Source organism: Tursiops truncatus, chromosome 1 (genome assembly GCF_011762595.2).
Source record: "Tursiops truncatus isolate mTurTru1 chromosome 1, mTurTru1.mat.Y, whole genome shotgun sequence".
Taxonomy (NCBI): domain Eukaryota; kingdom Metazoa; phylum Chordata; class Mammalia; order Artiodactyla; family Delphinidae; genus Tursiops; species Tursiops truncatus.
Genome location: NC_047034.1, coordinates 22,902,124 through 22,918,144, shown reverse-complemented (window position 1 = coordinate 22,918,144; position 16,021 = coordinate 22,902,124). Strand labels below are relative to the sequence as shown.

At 54.3% G+C, this 16,021-nt stretch overlaps 2 long non-coding RNA genes across 5 annotated transcripts in view; both read right to left on the bottom strand.

The window, feature by feature from the left end:
- The window catches only part of LOC141278022 (uncharacterized), a 29,061-nt gene extending 24,019 nt beyond the window's left edge, over positions 1–5,042 (bottom strand). For 2 of the 4 annotated variants that reach the window (XR_012330124.1, XR_012330123.1), the window contains exons 1-4: positions 4,803–5,036; positions 4,285–4,618; positions 702–948; positions 115–241 (exon numbers count right to left, since the gene is read on the bottom strand). This is a non-coding gene — a long non-coding RNA (uncharacterized lncRNA). Of the gene's footprint in view, positions 1–114; positions 242–701; positions 949–2,491; positions 2,693–4,284; positions 4,619–4,802 lie in introns of all 4 variants that reach the window. The other 2 variants (XR_012330122.1, XR_012330121.1) reach the window with 2 other exon arrangements.
- Positions 5,043–5,543: 501 nt separating this feature from the next.
- LOC141278023 (uncharacterized) lies at positions 5,544–15,804 on the bottom strand. Its single transcript, XR_012330125.1, has 3 exons — positions 15,695–15,804; positions 9,027–14,800; positions 5,544–8,746 (listed from the first exon to the last, which is right to left on the bottom strand). It is a non-coding gene; the product is annotated as an uncharacterized lncRNA (long non-coding RNA).
- Between the last annotated feature and the right edge of the window lie 217 nt (positions 15,805–16,021).

The following is a 16,021-nucleotide window of genomic DNA, read 5'->3' as shown; positions in this document are numbered from 1 at the left end:
TGAGGCCTTTAGGTGTTTCAAAGCACCTTCCCTCACGTCATCCTATTTGATTCCAAATGGACCATTAGAGCAGTGGCATAACAAATTGCAATTTGTCCAGTGTCAATTTCCTACCTGGCGGTGAGCTCCTTTGTGGGGCAGGACTGTCTACAGCCACCTCGAACCTTCAGTGGCCAACAGAGAGAATCCTTGTGCCATCCGATCCCATATTTTCTCCAGGAGGTGGGTTCCTCTGCAGGTACTAGCAATGTGGAACACGGGGCTGTATTACTGGAACTCCCGCCCCGCCCCGCCCCGCCCCGTCCCGCCCCCGGCCACTGCAAGCGCTGTCTAAACTTGTATCAATGACAAGAAAGCAGCCCCTCCCCTGGGCTGTCACGGCCAGTCCCACAGCCTGAATTGCAGCCCTCCGGGCCCGGCTTAAGCTGTGGAACCATTCACGGCTGCCCCGCTCCCCACCGCGCGACCTGCAAGGTGTTTAAGTGAGGCAGCTGGTGCCTTAGGAGAATCTTCACCTGTCTTCTAGGGGCGAAGGGGTCAGACGCTGGAACCACTTCTCCTGCAGCGACTGGGGCTTCCGAAGCCCAGGCCTCGTCTTACTGGCTTTGGCGCCATCTAGTGGACATGTCTGCGCCCCCCACCCCACCCCCACCCCGGCCCACAGACCTTTCTGTAGCCCAGAAGCAAAACCAGCGACCTACCTGGCCATACGGGTGCCTCTGGACTTTTTGAGTCCCAAATCCACAGGCCAGCTGCTCTCCCACGTGGCTTAGCGTGCAGTGGGGTGCCTGCTGGATGCCAAGTCAACACTTCTTCCCCTGAGATGGGCAGGGATTCACACGGAGACTCTCCCCTTCAAATCCCATCCCTGCACTCAAACGTGTGCACAAAAGTGCTCATAACTAGAGCAGAATGAAACAACCCAAATGTCCATCGAGACGGTGAACACTGTAGGAAAAAGAAATATGAGGGGCAGAGGGAAAGGTTAGCAGCTGGCAAGAAAGTGGCATCCTGTCAATTAAGGCTCACCTTCTCCTGTTCCAGAAATTGCCTCAGGGAGAGAAAAGTAAAATAGGAAGAAAACTAACTTTCTTTTCAAAATAGAAAGGGGAGGGAATTCACCAGCGGTGCAGTGGTTAGGACTCAGCACGTTTACTGCCATGGGCCAGGGTTCAATCCCTGGTCGGGGCACTAAGATCCCATAAGCCACGTGGTACAGCCAAAAAAAAAAAAAAAAAAAGCCAAAAACAAAACAAGTAAGATAGGAAGGGAAAATATTTTGAATGAGATTAGCACAAGTAAGAGACTATGCCTGCAATGGGAAATGCTGAAATGAGAAACCAATCAGGTGCTCCTTTCATCCAGCAGCCATCAGGAATTTACTGTTGCAGCTGCAGTAATGGGAAGTTCAAAGATTTCTTTTTTTAATTTTATTTATCTTTTTTTTTTTTTTTTGGCTGAGTTGGGTCTTTTGTTGCTGTGCGCTGGCTTTCTCTAGTTGTGGCGAGCGGGGGCTAATCTTCGTTGTGGCGCGCGGGCTTCTCATTGCGGTGGCTTCTCTTGTTGCGGGGCGCGGGCTCTAGGCGCGTGGGCTTCAGTAATTGTGGCACGTGGGCTCAATAGTTGTGGCTCGTGGGCTCTACAGCGCAGGCTCAGTAGTTGTGGCGCACGGGCTTAGTTGCTCCGCAGCATGTGGGATCTTCCCAGAGCAGGGCTCGAACCTGTGTCCCCTGCATTGGCAGGCGGATTCTTAACCACTGCGCCACCAGGGAAGCCCCAAGTTCACAGATTTTTAATTTCCTTCTTAGGGAGTGATAGAAAAACCGAATGAGAATGCTCATAACTCTCTCAATCATAACTTCCCACTTTCATCTCCTTCTCCCTTTCTAGCTTCCCATCCAATTGTTTTTAATGTTTAGAAGAAAAGGTAACCACCTTTTGAAGACATCCATGCAGGTACACTCAGGATTGGAGAAGTGTGCTACAAGCTGGCAGGTGGTCCAGCAGGTGCTGGAGGGCGTTCCCAAATGCTTTTGGAAAAGCCAATGAACCCCTTTGATCAAGACCTTCTTTGTTTTTGCTTTGGTTTTTGGTTTGAGTTTTAACCCCACCTCGTGGCTTCTGGGACCTCAGTTCCCAGACCAAGGATGGAACCCAGGCCATGGCAGTGAAAGCTCTGAATCCTAACCACTAGACCACCAGGGAACTCCCGATCAAGACTTTGTTTTAATTTTAAAACAAAAATACTGATATTTCATCCTCCCAACTCACGGGGATTTTATGGGGATTCAACCTGAGAGGGATCGAAGCATTTGCAAAGGTGGGGGAATTCCCTGGCAGTCCAGTGGTTAGGACTCTTCACTGTCACTTCTGAGGGCCCGGGTTCGATCCCTGGCTGGGGAACTAAAATCCCATAAGCTGCATGGCGCAGCCAGAAACAAAACATAAAAACATTTTCAAAGGAGGGACAGAACTGCAAGAAATAACTGACCCAAACAGGGAAGGGGGAAAGTCACTCTTTTCAGAGCGTGTCGTCCTAGGATGGCTCTTAAGGGGGTAGAATTATAAAAAGCATCAAGGTAGTGTGAGGACTGGGGCATCGGTCTGGATCTTCTGGTGACTCTCAGTGGCGTCTTAAGCAAGGCACTTTCAATTCACTGGCTATGTTTTCCGTAACTTTCAGTAAAATCATCTGGTTATAATAGAAAAAAAAAGATGGTGAACACTGATTCTATTGAATGTTATGTAGTGGCTAAAAGGAGTATGCAGGACTGGAAACATCTTCAACAAGCATATCACAGATCAACATATACAACACAATTCCAGTTACTAAAAGAGACCAACCGAAACCTGACCTACGGTTTACACATCAGTTTGAAAATGTATAGGAGGACAGGTCAGGACACACGGCCTGGTGAGGGGGGGATGGGGAAGAGTGAAGGAGGCCTTTCGTTTTACACACCTTTACTGTACATCTTTTTCAGTGTTTAAGAGGTAAATAAACAAACAAAAACCTTCTGTTGCCAGTATCTGAGTCCCTGCTGCTCTCGCAAAAGGAACAGCCGGCTCCCCAGTGGCTCTGCCCGCCTCCCATCAGCATGTCTTTCTCAGCCTCACACCTGGCAATTGAAAACACGCTCTGGCTGTGGCTGCCAGCCCCTCCCCACGACATCATCCCCAGCCAGGGGGCAACTTCAGAAGCTTATGTGGTCCGGCTGCTCCTGTTGAAGACCCTTCATAGCTCTCAGTAGCTGTGAACACTTGGTGGGCTGTCAGCGTCCACACCGCCTTCCCACTGGGGGCAATCCGCATTGTGCAGGGCCTTTCCTCTCACTTCAGAGGCTGAAGGGCTCCAGCTCTCACCTCCCCCTCTCCTGGGCAGCTGGGGTGCAGAGCACAGACCAGGCTTGGACAGTGGGAGCTCCCCCAGGAGCAGAGCCTACAGCTGAGTAATGGCAGCAGGGGCTGAGTCCAGCGGTGCTGCAGCCCAGTGGTGGCATCGGCTAACTAGGCTCCCTTGGTCCCTCTTTGTTTTCTGAGCCCCGGTCCCCTGACTCCCAGGCAGCTCCTCGAGCTCCTAGTTCCCTCCCTGTAACCCCTTTTGGGAGTCCCTTTCGAGTGTCACAGGTACCTCACTGTGTGAGGGACCCTGATAAGTGTGATAACCTGTGGTCCACGCAGCTGCTGCAGCAAGAAGTTGCATCACGACCCAGACGTTTAGAGTCAGCAAATGTGCCATTCTAAAAGGCAGTTTCTACAACCACAGGAGATGACTCTGCTGGGTTTTCAAGGTATATATGGGGACATGAAGGGCTTGGTGAGCTCCCACTTGGGCCTTTCCTGGCCTGGCAGGGCCTCACCTGGAAAGGCCAACCACGGCCACCACCACTGAGCACCCCTCAGGGAGGAGCTGGAGAGACGAGCAGCCGGATTGGGCAAACATTTGCTGGTGATGTGTCCTCTGTGGGTGCTGCCAAGTCAACTGTCACTTTTACAAGCAGTAAAGCTCCAGCACTCAGAGGGGCCACTTCCCAGGTGCCCTCCTCACCCTCTGAGACCCTCAGACCCATCCCCCGCCCGGCCAACCTTCTCCAACCCAGACGCAACCTGGAGCCCCCCTCCTCCAGGCGGCTCCTGACTGCCCTGCAAAGCCCCTGGGCTGCCAGGCTCAAAACAGTCCCCTCAGATCTTTCCAGTCCTCTCTGCTCAGCCGGAGTTCACGCAGCTCAAGTCCCACCTCCATCCTGCAGCAGACACTTAGACAGTTATTTATGGAGCCCCTACCATGTGCCAGGTTCTGGAGCGTGCCTAACTCGTCCATCTCCCCCGGCTCTGAATCTTCCAGCAGCGCCCGGCTTCTGCACCACCTTCCGCTGCTCCCCGGGAGAGCCCTGTCTGTCCAGCTTCTGTCCCCGGACTGGAAGGCAAGGCCCGACCGCTACACTCGCTGAATCCTCCCCTCCCCTGCCTGGGCTGCAGCCGCCCCTCAAGTAAGTGCTTGTCTTCTCAAGGCAGCACCTAGGAGCTGGGACCAAATCCCCAGAAGCAGCAGCAGCAGCAAACCATCTTCTCCCAGTTCTGATTTCACAGTCCAGGAAGCGGCGCCTCTGACTGGGCTCTGCAAATAAAGGCGATTTTTAAAAACCAGAGGGTGCTGGGGATTTAGCCAGCAAACTGCCTCCCGCACAGAGACTGGGACGGCCCTTCCCCGCCTCCGGGCCTGGACCCCCCAGGGATAGGGCGCGGGGGCGGGAGGGGTGCGGCTCCCACGTCTGCGGGAGGCTCACGCTGGCCCCGCAGACCTGGGTTCGGGTCCTGGCCGTGCCGTGTGACGAGCAACCAGTCACCTCCCCTCCTAGAGAAGGTTTTCTCGGCGGCCGAGACGGGCGATCACATTCCCCTGCTTTTCTCACCCGCGAGGGCCGAGGCGGGGGAGGCGGCGGGCACCGGGCGGGCGGAGTCGCAGGGGCGGAGGGGCGGGGCTCGGCGGCGGACAAAGGGCGGCTGACGCGGCGGGCCAGCCTAGCCGGCTGGGCCCGAACCGGGATGGGGGTGGGGTGGGGGAGTGTCATTCTTGCCCCCCGCCCTGCCCGGGGGCCCCGCAGCCGCGCCCCTCAGCGGGTGGCCCGAGCGGAACCGCGCGCCGCCGCGACAATAGCCACCATTTCCGCTCGGCGCGGCTTCCCCTGGCTTCTGCCCACGGGTCCCGAGCGCCTGAGCGCCTCCCTCTCGTTTTATAGACCAGGTGTCCCTGTCGATTTCATTGATTTTACAGAAGTTCGGTTTTACCCCAAACGTGCTTCCTTTTTGTGGAAAAGGGGAAGCGGGCGCGAGGCCCGGACGCCGCTTCATGAGGGGGGTTCTCGGCCGCTGTCGCCCCCGCCCGGCGGCGGCGGCGCGGGGGACCAGCGCTCCCGCTTCCGCCCGCGGCGGCCACCAGAGGGCGCGCGGCGCCGTCCCCTGGTTCTCCCGCGCCCCGGCCGCCGAGACCCGGCAGAGCGCGCGACCCAGGCTCGGGCCGGGGGACTCCGAGGTCCGCGGCGGGCGGGCCACCCCGCTCCTGCGTAGGGCAGCGGGGACGTTCTGGCGGAGGGCGACCGGCCTGGTCTGGCGGGGAAGGGCCTGGAGGGGGTGTGTGTGCCTTAGGGGATAATCGCGCAGACCCTGTCCCGGCCCGAACCTCCTGAGGCCACCAGAGAACCAAGCTCGGTCGCCGTGTGACCCTCGGGGCAGGTGTTGGCCCTCCTGGGGACTCGGTTTTCCGCCTGTGGACGGAGAATGAGAACTGCCCCTCTGCGTGCGGGGCGCGGTTGCGAGGCACCCCGAGGCCACCCGGGAGGGGCCCGGCGGGTGGGCTTTCCCAGAGCGGCACGGACGAAGTGGTACAAACTGCCTCGTTATTGCATTTAAAATCGAAAGTGGGTGAGAGTGGGAGCCAGGTCCTCTCATTCCCAGGTGCACCTACCCCCCCGGCGCTGTGATGTGGTCGCTACTCACTACCAGCCTGGGCAGTGCCGAGCAGCCCTTCCTTTGAGCACACTCCGTCCAGGGAAATCTGGCATCAGCTTAACAAAGGGATTCCTCCCCTTACAAGATCACTTGCAGTGGGATTTCTCTCAATGAATAAGTTGTAGGAAAGTGTCCCTTGTAAATAGAATATCTATAACAGCCCAGGGGACTTGAAAAGCAACCCTTTTGTAGAACAAATACTTCCCTGGTAATAACAGATACAGGGCCAAGGGCGGGCATGTGATGGGGGAGCTGACTCAGGGCTCAACCGATAGGTGCCCTGACCTGCTGCTTGGGGTCAGTTCTTTCCCACTCGCTCTGTAGCCGGGATTCTGCCTCACCTGGCCTGGGGATACTAAAGCTGGGCCCCTTCCTGCCTCAGTTTCCCCTCCTGACCCCACCTGCTCCCCCCTCCCCCCTCAGGACAGATTATCTGGCTGCTCCATGTGCCTCTGCGGGAAGAGACCTAGAGGCCACACGGGGAGCAGCTTCACTGGCCAGCCAACCCATGTGTGCTGACCAGGGCCTCCCACCCTGCCTGGGTGCTCCTCTTGGGGACTCTGGCTTGGGGACACCCACCCATTCCCTACTCCCATCCACAGAATTCCTGAACTCAGTGGGGCATCTCTCTGGATGCTGGTGGATGGAGGAGACGGCATCTTGGGCTCCAGGACGTCGTGTGAAGTGTTGACCATCTCTTGGTCCACCAGCCCCAGGCCATCCTGCTGCAAGGAAAGACCCAGCCACCCAGCGTTGGGCAAGCAGGTGACACAAGCCTTCTTCTTCCCTGGGCCATTTGGTGCTGGGCAGAGACCGACCATTAGCAGATAGCACTGCTCACTCGCTGCTTTTAAATCCTCTGACCTTTGTGAATTTTTCGTCAGGCGAACACACAGGCGCTCACCTCCCTTGGCTGGGGAGAGGCAGAGCCAATGAATGTCAGGGTTTCCCGTTTAGGGAAACCACCCACCACCCCAGCAGCGCTGGGCCTCCCTGGCCAGAGGGCAAGGGCCAAGCCTGGGAAACCTGTGGGGAGGGCACACGACCTGGGGCCTCAGGGAGGAACCACCGGACTGCCTTCACCACGGCGGCCCCCTCCCCTCCTCCGCAACTGGGGCGGGCTTAGAGCCTATTCAGCAGCGATGGGCTCCATCCCCTGGGCAGCATGTGAAGAAGGCACCTCAGGAAGCAGATTTCAGTCATTGTTTTCTATTTATTCTTCACTTAATTGTTCTACACACAGTTCCTGACACGTTTTTTTAAAAAAATTATTATTATCTTTAACATCTTTATTGTTGACACCTGTTTTGAATCAGGCTCTCCAGTAGAGGTGGGGGTGGAGACCTAAAACATATTTCTTTTTATTAAAAATGTATTTATTTATTTATTTTATTTTGGCTGCGTTGGGTCTTTGTTGCTGTGCGTGGGCTTTCTCTAGTTGAGGCGAGCATGGGCTACTCTTCGTTGCGGTGCGCGGACTTATTGCAGTGGCTTCTCTTTTAGTGGATCACGGGCTCTAGGCGCGCAGGCTTTAGTAGTTGTGGCACGTGGGCTCAGTAGTTGTGGTTCACAACTTAGTTGCTCCGCGGCATGTGGGATCTTCCCAGACCAGGGCTCGAACCCGTGTCCTTTTAATTGGGAGACAGATTCTTAACCACTGCGCCACCAGGGAAGTCCAAACGTATTTCTTAAAATATGTATTATTTATTTATTCTCCTTATTTTTTTGGCTTCGTCGGGTCTTAGCTGCAGCACACTGGATCTTCGCTGAGGCGTGCGGGACCTTTTTGTTACTGCGTGCGGCCCCTTTGTTGCGGCGCTCAGGCTTCTCTCTAGCTGTGGTATGCGGGTGTTCTTTTCTCTAGTTGTGGCGCCTGGGCTCCAGGGCGCGTGGGCTCTGTAGTTTGCGTCACACAGGCTCTCTAGTTGAGGCACGTGAGCTCAGTAGTTGTGGTGCATGGGTTTACTTGCCCCGCAGCACGTGAGATCTTAGCTCCCCGAACAGGGATCGAACCCGCATACCCCACGTTGGAAAGCAGATTTTTTACCACTGAACCACTAGGGAAGTCCCCCTAAAACATATTTTTATAGGATTCATGGAGAGTGTTTCTTACTTCCTGATACTGAAGCGAAGAACTCTGACTTCACCACTTATCAGCTGTGTGACCTGGGGCAAGTCACTCAACCTCTCTGAGACTCAGTTTCTTCATCTGAAAAGTGAGACCAAGGGCACCTTGGTCGGATACCTCCACTATGAGTCTTGGCCGTTAAGCTGTGAGAGGTCCCTGTAGAACTTTCTCTGGTCACAGTAGAAAGACAGCCTGAGGCTCTGGGGGTGGAGGTTAGCTCAGACCCTCCTCCCCGAAGGCCCTTGGTCTCCCTCCATCTTCCCTCCCCCGCCAGGGCTCCTCCAGCCCACCAAGCCTCCTCGTCAGTCTCTTCCCTATTGTCTGGAGACATGCAAGCGTGTGCCGCCTGTGTGATTGGTAATTGATTGACTGAATGCCAAGGACCACTGAGGACCCCTGACCAGGACAGGGGCAGATATCCCACGATGAAAGAAAGGGGTCCTCCAGCTCCCCCAAGTCAGGAGCCCCCCCCCCCCATCCCAGCTCTGCCTCTGGTGGCTGTGTGTCCTCCTTTCAGGGCCTTACCCCATCCCATGAGGGTCCGCTCTTCACACCTCCCTGTAGTCAGCCATCAGCCAGGAGAATTCGTCTGGACCCTTCATCTCCTTCCTTAGAAATACACCCCCCCACCCAGGAAAATTCCCTATCACAGCGGGAAGGGCTACCCATCCTCCTCCCGGCTTCCTCCCCACCAGAGTAGCCCCCCCCACCCCCCGCCCCCCACAGCCAGGATTCCTGGCCTTTAAGAAAAAGCTGATGTCTCCCCTCCCCTGCCTCTCCCTTTCCTCCCTCTCCTCCTCTGCCTTCCTGCATGCAGTGGGCAGCAGCCCAAGGTCAGAGGGGAGACAGACACCACAGGCCTGCTGTCCCCCACAGCAATTCTAATCACCTTGATGAGCCTAGACAGAGGCGAGGAGACCTGCGTGGGGCTGGCACCATCGAGAAGACACACGGTTCAGCTCACCCACATTCATCACCATTATTCTTCACCTCCTCTCTGTTATTGTCAGGGGCTTCTTTAATGAACCTTCTAGCAGACAGTTGATGCTACTCCTCCAAGAAGCGACATTCCCCTGCTGAAATGACCATCTGATGAGGGAGAATTCCCTCCTCCCGCCCACTTCTGACCTAGTTTTGCAAACACTAAAAGTCATCTGGAATACGGCTGGCATTTGCCCCCCACCCAAAGGGCAAGAGAGGAGCCCTCCCCCCAGGGACAGGGTTCTGTCCTCAGGAGCTACATGGTGGAGGGGGTCAGGTGGACCCAGTGTGGAGAGATTTCCCAATACTTGGGGTCCCTGACCAGCTGGAGCGGAAGGGGAGAGGGCTTTGGGACGCACCGGAAGGATGAGTCGATGCCCTGCCAGTCCCAAGAAAGGGAGGGCGTCTATGCTTCCAGGGAGATGAGATGTGCGTGAGGCCACCAGCACCTCTCCTCACTGGGGCAGCCAGAGCTATGGGACCCAGAGGAAATGGGGAGCAGGGACACCATCCTGTCTGGGCCCAAGACGGGCCCCAAGCATCACACTAGCGCCTTGAGAAGGTCAGGAGGAGCTTGATGGTGGGACCCAGGCAGCTGCAGGTCATGCTGTCCCAACAAGAGGGACATCCCCAGCCCTGGGTCGGCAGTAAACAGTGTCACAGCTCTCCACTCCCTTGCACCTGCTCAGGGCTCTCCCCCCTCTCAGGGGCCCTCTCCACTAGCCCCCAGGCCTCTATCCCACCTCGGTCCCTCCCGGTTCATTCTCCCCTGTGCTCCCTCCAAGCCAACTTGTCAAGGCCCAGCCTCCTGTTGCTGGTTCCTCCCAGCCTCTCCCAGGCCCTCAGACCCACTCTGGCCCTGCCCTCCACTGGCCTTGGCTGTAACTGCTATCCACACCCAAGAAGCCAGCGCTCATGTTGCCTTGTGGGGTCTTGTCCTCATGACACATCCAGATGGGGGCAAAGACTTTACATTCTGAGAGCGTCCCATTCTGAGAGCTTAGCTTCACGGACCTCCAGTGAAAACAACGGGCTTTGGGGACTACAGTTACAATCCTGGATCAGCCCTGTGATGGTTTTAAAATGTGTTCACAAGTGCTTTGGCATATCTCCCTTCCAAAGATGGAGCAAAATCCCCTCCCCTCGAGTGTGAGCTGGACTTGACCTAACAACTTGCTTATAACGAATTGGATGCGGTGGAAGTGACATGTGACTTCCGAGACAAGGTCATAAAGGGCATTGCAGCTTCCCCGTGACACCCCCCACCTCCCAGATCACTGGCTCTAGGGGAGGCCAGCCAGCATGTTGTGAGGCCACTGAAGCAGCTTCGGAGAGGCCCGTGTGTGGGTAGCTGAGGCCTCCCACCAGCAGCAGCACTAACTTGCCAGCCACGTGAGTCAGCAGCCTTGGAAGCAAACTCGCCAGCCCCACTCGAGCCTTCAGATGACTGCAGCCCCGGCTGACATCTCGACTCTAATTTCATGAGCGATCCTGAGCCAGAATGAAGCTGCTCCTGAATTTCGGAGCCACATAAAATGCGAGTGGTAATAAATGTGCATTGTTTCAAAGCCACTGAGCTTTAGGGTAATTTATTATCCAGCAGCATAAAACCAATAAAGCCACTTACAGGCTGAGTGTGCTTGAGGGTTCTGAGTCTCAGTTCCCTTATCTGTAAAATACAGATCCTAGATGTACCTCACGGAGTTTTGAAAGGATTAGAAATAAGACATGTTAACATGATGCAGCAGGCCCCTAATATGCGGTAGCTGAATATTAAATAATGTTGATCCCCTGTCTGCCCATCCCTTCCACAAACACGCACTGGGTTCTTGATGGACAAGGCAAGTCCTGCTACAGTCGAGACAGTACCGCCTCCAGGGCTGGGACTGGAGGTGCCCCTGACAGGTGGACCCATAGTCCCGCTGGCAGGGAAATGTTTGGCGTGTAGCGGGGAGCTGAAACCTTTCCGCTGGAACACAGAGCTGAGTCTGCCTTTACAGACAGGAGCAGGGCTGCTGGGGCCTGGGAATGGAGGGAGTTTGTCCCTGAATACTCTTTTGTGCCTTTTGAATTTTGAACTATGTGAATGTATCATCTACCTGACAAGTAAATAAGTCAAATACTTATAAAAAGTGAGGCATAGGGACTTCCCTGGTGGTCCAGTGGTAAAGAATCCACCTTGCAATGCAGGGGACGCGGGTTCGATCCCTGGTCAGGGAACTAAGATCCCACATGCCGCGGGGCAACTAAGCCCGCGGGGCAACTAAGCCCACGTGCCACAACTACTGAGCTCGTGCGCACCTCAACTAGAGCCCACGTGCCGCAAACTATAGGGCCCATGTGCTCTGGAACCCGCGAGCCCCAACTACAGAGCCCATGCACCCTGGAGCCTGTGCGCCACAACTAGAGAAGAGAAAACCTGCATGCCACAACTAGAGAGCCCGCACACAATGACAAAGAGCCCGCACGCCTCAGCGAAAGATCCTGCACGCCTCAATGAAGATCCTGCGTGCCACAACTGAGACCCGATGCAGCCAAAAAAAAAAAAAAAAAAAAGTGAGGCATAACAAAAGCAAAAAATAAATAAATCACAACAGAGTAACGTATTGTGAAAAAAAGTAAGGCAACAGCCCCACATGGAGTTACTTATGCTAGGCCCGATGTCACCAATCCGAGACTTAATTACAGTTTCGGTTCTCCCAGAAATGGAATCTTAAACCAGTCCATCAGGAAACACCCAGTCGGCACCAGTGAGGTCATCTGCCTGGCAGAGCCCTGCCATTCCCTAAAAGTGACCTTGTCATAGCCAACCTGCTTTTCGGCCTCGTATAATTATTCCTGCTCCCTTCTATAAAAGTCTTCCCTTTTGTACAGCTCCTCGGCCTCGTGTAACTACTCCTGCTCCCTTCTGTAAAAGTCTTCCCTTTTTAACATCCTCTGCTAGACTGGATGCTGCCCAATTTGAATTGGTTTTTGCTCAAATAACTTAAAATGTTTAATGTGTCTCAGTTTCTCTCTTAACAATACAAATCTTAGAGAATCCACCAATGAAAGGACCAAAGTGTGATGATCCAGGCAGGGTTCAGTGGTGCTGGATGGAATGCGGGGGGCATACAGAGAGCAGGGGGACCGAGAGGGGGAGAGAGAAGCAAGGGAAGCCAGGCGCCCCCTCAGCCTTCGGGGCCCAGTGTCCCCCCACCCACACTCCCCCCCCACTCCCCCTCTGCTCCCAATCAGCCTCCTGCCCCCCTCGGCTAGGACACCCAGGGGACTGTCCTAGAGCTAGTCAACTTACGCGGCTCCCTTCCCCACCTGAGCCCTGAGCTTCTGATACCTGAGAACCATATCCTGTGGTCTCTTTCCTCCGGGCCTGACCCGCTTACTGGTGAAGGGGAGGAGAAGTGAGAAGGCCGTGTAGAATTGGCTGGGAGCAGAAGTCTTCACTTTTCTGTGAGGGCAGGAAGACCCCAGCTGTCCCCTCAGTACCTCAGCAGTGGAGCTCAGGCCTCTGGGCTGTGCCTGAGGTCCGAGCACAGGCATCCTTCTTGGTCATGGCAATAAGGGACCTAACACTGGTGACCGGGGCACTCCGGGCCCTGGAGGAAGAACAAGGAGGGCTCTTCTCATCAGTGTGTAGTCTTCCTCACATCCTTCGTGGTCTGGAGGCTGCCTGCAGGCCCAAGGCTGCACCACTCCAGAGAGACCCGAGACAGCCCTGGCTCTCCACACATCCTTGGCCGAATGCATGCCTTGCACGCATGTGGAAGAGACACAAGAGGGCCTGGCAGAAGGTAAAGGCGGGGTCAAACTTGCACAACTGCCTGGACTTTGAATGCATTCCCCTGACCTACACACAGATCCATCGGCGAAGGGTGGAAGCCTTACTGGTCAAAAAGTGTGGGCATAACCTCTGACCAATCACTGGCTCACAGGGACAGCCTCCAGACAGGCCAGATTCAACATCAAAACAATCTAGGGGCAGGACAGGAATAAAGACGCAGATGTAGAGAATGGACTTGAGGACATGGGGAGGGGGAAGGATAAGCTGGGACGAAGTGAGAAAGTGGCATGGATATATATACACTACCAAGTGTAAAATAGATAGCTAGTGGGAAGCAGCCGCATAGCACAGGGAGATCAGCTCGGTGCTTTGTGACCACCTAGAGGGGTGGGATAGGGAGGGTTGGGATAGGGAGGGTTGGAGGGAGACGCAAGAGGGAGGAGATATGGGGACATATGTATATGTATAGCTGATTCACTTTGTTATAAAGCAGAAACCAACACACCATTGTAAAGCAATTATACTCCAATAAAGATGTTAAAAAATTTTTAAAAATTAAAAAAAACCCAAAACATCAAAACAAGAAGTAGAAATGGAGTAGAGAGAGCAGTAGCTGCACACTGCAGGGAGACAGACTCCACAGAATTGGTCTGAGCAAGCCCATACACAAACACACCCAGCAATAACAAGGGCGGGCAGCAAGGGTGGGGTGGGGTCCAAGTCCAGAGCCGCTACAATATATGACCTCCAATAGCCACATGTCAATAAAAAAAAATAATAATACAGGATATGCAAAGAAACAGAAAAGTGTGCCCTGTAATCTGACAAAAAGGAGTCACTAGAAATTCACTGAGGGGGCCCAGATGTTGGGCTTCGTCTCTCACCTTCCCTCCCTTTCTCTCTGTTCCAATTTCCAGGGAAGAGCCTGATCGGGCCAGGTGTCCACCCCGATCCTATCACCTGTGAGAGAGGTGCAGGCGTGGGGGTGGGGCGGGTAGAGAAAATTTGTAACGTCATAGCAGGTAGGAACTACCTCCTTGAGCTCACGGGGATGAGGATCAGTTCCCAGAGAAAAGAGGGGTCATCGATTCCGATCCAGGCAGTGTTAAAAAATCGATTGAGACATATTGAAAATTGTAAGTTTGAGCAAAAACCCATTTGAAGGGGGCAGGGTTAAACTGGAAGTGGTTAGGAGCACTCCTCCAGGAGGGAAAGACAGAAAGACAGACTTACGTGGAAGCAAAAAAAGGAAATCATTTGCTTGGCTGTAGCTTATAGCCTAGTTGGCTGTTTGTGATGAGTTGTCTTTATAGTTCTGATTTCATAACCTTGACGCATTTACAGGCATAGATTTTGGTCTGCCTAGGTAGTCCCCAAAGCATTAGAGCCAGTCAGTCTAATGGCCTCCTTGTTTAAGTAATTTAACAGTAGACACCCACAAAGGTGTCTGCCACCCTTGTTTCCCTTCTGAAAAGGTAAGCAGTGATGCCCACAGGAGCCCAAAGGCACTCGAATTTGTTTCCTCCCATCAGAGGAGAGCAGCATCCGCTAGCCATTTCTCAGGCAGGTGCTTTGCAAACGTCCATTCTCCCCCCTGTGGGGCTGCGTGGGAGTTGCATGGGAGATGGGCAGTGGGAAGAGGGCTCATCACCCCTAAGCTCCTTTGTGGTTATCATGCCTCAGAAATCATGCCATCATTTTATTTAATAATATAAATTGCACTCAAATAAATGGCCGTTGAGTCTTCTTCCTTTTCTTCCCTCTATTCCCTCTGACTGTTCCTGCCAATGATCAAGATAGGGCTGTACGTCCACAGGACACGGGTGGGGGGAGCCCTGACAACACTCAGGGTGGGCCCTGTGTGAAATGCAGCTCCCAAGTTGCAAGGGAAGACAAAAGAACTAGGACCAAGAAAAATAAAAGGTATTAAAATAGGCTTAGCTACTTTGGGGCTTTCCTTTGTATGTATTTTTAGCAAGGATTGTGTGCCTAACTCTGCATTAAAATAGCTGATGCTACCAGTCATTGTTTCAGGCCCTTGCACACTGCAGCCTGGCAGGCTTTCTGCAGCCAAAAGTGAAGGCAGCTGGCAGGGCTAGCCCACCCAAGCCGGGGAGAGGGCATCTGTTTCACCGACAGCGCCCCCCTCCCTCACGAAAACCTCAGCGGTGGGAATGCAAACAGAAGCGGGGTGCTTTGGGTATGGCCCAGGGCTGGGAGAGAAAGCTCACAGGAGGCAGCCATGCTTGAGGACTTAAGCCTCCAAAAAGCACGCCCTGCTGACTGTAGCCAGCAGAGGCTGGAATTCCTCCATTGGATCACCAAGGCTGGTATCCCAGGAAGACAGATGTGGCAGCCAGCTCTCCACACGCTCCACCAGGGGCTTTCCTATGAGTACTTGTCCCAGGAGACGCGGTCAGGGAAGGCTTTCTAGTCAGCAAGTCCTACCTTAAGATGCCTGAATCTGTCACATCCTCCCTTCTGGTCCAAGGCCAGTGGGGCTCTGGCCACCTGGGAGAAACACATGTAGCTGGGGAGGGGGTAAGAGGGTGGAATGGGGAGGGGATCCTGGAGACTAGAGTGAGAAGGTGCCTGAGACAAACTTCCCCTTGCCCAAGGGTTTCCAAGTCTTGGCTCTGGAGTGAGTGACCTCCATGCCGGGCTGGACAGAGTGCCTCGGCAGAATGGGGCTGATAATACTGAGAAGGAACGCTGCCATAGTGTCTACGACTGACTTTGCAATACTGGGGACAAGGCAGTGCCGTGTTGCTGTGTGTGAGGACTTCAGTTTTTACCGTGGGGATGTTAGCATTTGAAGTAACCTTTTCAGGAGCCACACTTCAGAGGTGGCTATGCCAACCGCTGCAAATCTCTTCATCTACATATGCACCTGAGGGATGTTAAAAATAAGTTTTCTTTGGCGAAACGACTTGTGTTCCGGACGCGTGATTGGCTAGGATGCCTGAGCAGGCACTTCTGCGGTGAATGAAAGGGATTCTGAAAAGCTGGCAAGTCCAGGTGCTGTGGGTCTAGAGTTCCACTCGTTCCCGTGGTTCTCCTTAGGGGACGATCCTGTGGGCGGTACTATAGGAAGAACAGCGTTGCATTTGCTTCCAAGGGAC